The 3,652-nt window shown below is 32.3% G+C and overlaps 1 long non-coding RNA gene across 2 annotated transcripts in view; it reads right to left on the bottom strand.

Moving 5' to 3' along the window:
- LOC111085902 overlaps positions 1–1,253 on the bottom strand; it is a 14,094-nt gene extending 12,841 nt beyond the window's left edge. For both annotated transcript variants that reach the window (XR_002610677.1, XR_002610676.1), the window contains exon 1: positions 1,116–1,253. This is a non-coding gene — a long non-coding RNA (uncharacterized LOC111085902). The remainder of the gene's footprint in view (positions 1–1,115) is intronic.
- Positions 1,254–3,652: the final 2,399 nt, after the last annotated feature.

The following is a 3,652-nucleotide window of genomic DNA, read 5'->3' as shown; positions in this document are numbered from 1 at the left end:
GGCTACTCTTTTACCAACGAATAGTGGGATTGACCGTCACACTATAACGCCCCCACGGCTGAAAGGGCGAGCATGTTTGGTGTGACGGGGATTCGAACCCGCGACCCATTGCGAGTCGAGTATCCTAACCACCTGCCCATGCCGGGCCCTATCTGCTATGTCCACCACGAGGAATCAAACCCCTGACGTTACCGTTGTAAGTCTATAGACTTAACGCTGTCCCACCTGGAGACTGAAGATTAAATGAGAAATTTAGATATTATTATATATATGTATATAAACATCCAAGTCAAGAACCTGAAGAATAAGTAAGAAATACAAGTATTATTGTAATTAGATTACATATAAACATCAAATTAAAGAACGTGAAGAATAAATAAGAAATATAGATATTATTATATATAATTGAAAATATAAATTGCTTAAGCTTTGTTAAGTCGTAATACATGATAATATGTTTGGTTTCAAACATGAATTGTTATGATAATATTAATACATCAAGTTTAAAATGAAATGATATTAACTATAAGCCCCCCAGTGGCACAGTGGTATGTATGTGGACATATATTGCTTGAAACCGGGTTTCGATACCCGTGGAGGGCGGAGCACCGATAGCCTTTTGTGTAACTTTGTGTTTAAAAACAACAAATCTTAATTATAAACCTGTTAATGTTCCATAGTACGTCACTCTCTAGAATTAATAAAAAGATAATGTGATGTCCTATCTTTGGCAGGATAGGTTTAAAGCTTTTTTGTAAAGATGAATAGTAATTTATTGCTGCTATAATACACTAAGAAGTTAAAAGGGTAGTAGCTCGCACAACCAAATGTGTTGACTTATATTAAATATTTTTAATTGCACATCAGAATTAAACTGGCTGTTTAAGAAAAGCAAAGTGCTTGAATAGGCTTAGTAATCGCTGTTGATTTTTAGACAGCTAGTTTTCGAAGTAAGAAATTGGATGTTTTGAACCTTCAGGGTGCAAATTAGATTAGGGTAGCTTATAAGCCAAGGTTGGTGGCGACAAACAAACATAAAAACACAATGGTTGATAGATTACTGTTGTAATTACACTCTTATGTTTTATGATAATCGAGATAAAGTTTGCTCTTACCATTTGTTCATTGTAAATTAAACATCACCCTCCTCAAATTTGAATCTGGTTTGTCTTCTCCGAACTTACGTACAAAGGACCGATGTCTTGGAATACCATGAAATCAAACCTAGTTTCCTTGTTCTTTCCATAAATTGTTTAAAATAATAGAGAGAAAAAAAGCATTATTCTCTCAAAAACGTATTTAAGAGCTTAGAAGTGTATTTGCTTTTTTCATAAATGAGCTATCTACTACTATAAAATGCAGATCTCAGATCGTCACTTAAAGTTAGGGTATTCAGTTTATTTTATATACTCTATAAAAAGCTTAAACTTTTTCAAAAATTGGTAACAATTTTATATCTCAAGTTAAATTACTACCATCAAACTTTAGTTATGATAATCATACTGTTACGTCTCTGTTCGTTTGTTAATTTCCCTTAGAAATTCTTTCCGAGAAACTTCAGCAATACAAGTTCTTTCTTAACTAAAACTAGTTTATTATTTCTCGATACAACTTTATAATACACAGAATTTCCACAGTCAATACGTTTGCAATCTCCATAACAAAACACACACTTTATATTACCGTCACTTGACTCACTTATCTGTCTCTATCTCTATCTATCTGCAACTATTATCTCCGCTTTATTTGCCGGGCATATATGCTAAAATAGAGGGCGCCTAGAAAAGACTAGAGTTGCAAGGAAAAGTCATGATCCTTCTAGAAACTCGTGATTTTCGCTGTCGTAACAATACTAACTTCTAACTAAATTCAGCGATACGATTTTAAAATAATAATTTTACTTATAATATATTTTTATTTTAAATTAGTGTATTAAAATGTCTTAAAACTTGTATTTGCATGAACTTTACAAGTACATTCCAAACACCAAAAACAGTCATACTAGTGGATCTTGAGCAGCTAAGTTAACCCCAATATAATTTATCATTGTCAAATACTAAATCGCGTACTTTAGTTTATAAGATATAACGTAAAGAGCTGTAAATCTATAGCCCAGCCTAATATTCAGAAAGTTTAAAATTAGTAACTCTTTAACTTAATATATATATATATATAAATACTAATTGCATTAAAACCTCATTTTTTATTTACTTAAAGTTAAAATTATTTCCTGGCAACGGTGCCCATACACCCTCAGTGTACGAGAAATCTATCTCTTTCCACAAATCTAGAGTAACTGGAATACAACTAAATGGCACGTAGGCTATAAATTAAAACCATTTTTTGTTAGGATCAAATATATTATGTTAATATACATAACAACACACTGTGACAGTAACGCTTTAAAAAATATGAAAGGATTCCACCCCCTACCTCCCAAACAACTACAACACACTCTGTATAGCAGTAATATGATTACAGAAAGTAAAGTAAATTAACGATGATATATTTACTATTTTATATTTAAGTTTTCTTTCTATCAATCCCTCACAAAATGCCTTTGAGGAATTTCTTTCGTAAACCCCTTCAACGGGCACTCTTCTTCTTCTTGCCATTATAGGATTTTGTTTGTTTGTTTAGAATTAAGCACAAAGCTACACAATGGGCTATCTGTGCTCTGCCCGCCACGGGTATTGAAACCCGGTATTTAGCGTTGTAAGTCCGCAGACATACCGCTGTGCCACTGGGGGGCATAGGATTTAGTATACTTAAAAAAGAACTACCTATTGCCAATAACGTTGAACTTATTCGTTTTTTTTATATATACGGTTCTTTTCAAATAACATAACCACTGTCTCTTCAGAAACTTTTGTGTGCTAACTACAGTTTCTCTTGTAGTACGAACAAATGTTCTTGGTTATTCTGGTTTGACTCAGTGTTTAATATTAAACTTTACATATAAACTTTTTTAAATTCATACTTTAAATTTAAAAAGATTAAATAATAGTGTCTAATTACATTCTGTATTATTGTTTTGTGTTGTTTAGAAGGCTTTGGTTTTTCGATGGAGCGAAAGTAGCGGCATCTGTAAATGACACACGTATTTAATCACGATGAAAGCGGTGAAGTTCAAAATTATACATCCTATTTAATTTTGTTACTATTATAAAAAGGAAAAGAAAAGGAAAACAAAAATACACGTGCAATGTATTCGTTGAAAAACTTTGTATTTTGTAAAGCTGGAATGAGTTGTTAGTCAAATAAATTTTATGGAATCAAATATAAGATTAAATAAGTTTGAGTTTTTTAGGACTCTGACTTGAGATGATGTACTTTCCGTAATTATTGACATAGTAAACAACCACAAGACTTGCCCAAACAAAAAAGATACTTATATTTTCGTGTTTTATTTCAATGATGAAAATGTGTATAATTTAACACGCGTAAAAGTTACAAGATTACTTCTCCTGCGTGTTCATGTATTAAAAGGTTGTTCTTTTACAAATACTGTAATAGTTGGCTTATTGTAATTTGTTGCAAGGTTTTTTTATAACGTACTGTTACGACAGCGGAAGTCACGTGACGCTTGTAACACGTCATGAGATTCTCAAAGGATCGTGACTTTTCCTGGCAACTCTAGTTTTTTCTAGGC

This window comes from Limulus polyphemus, unplaced genomic scaffold (assembly GCF_000517525.1).
Source record: "Limulus polyphemus unplaced genomic scaffold, Limulus_polyphemus-2.1.2 Scaffold704, whole genome shotgun sequence".
Classification (NCBI taxonomy): domain Eukaryota; kingdom Metazoa; phylum Arthropoda; class Merostomata; order Xiphosura; family Limulidae; genus Limulus; species Limulus polyphemus.
Note: the sequence above shows the minus strand (reverse complement) of the source record. Positions and strands in the feature narration are given on the sequence as shown.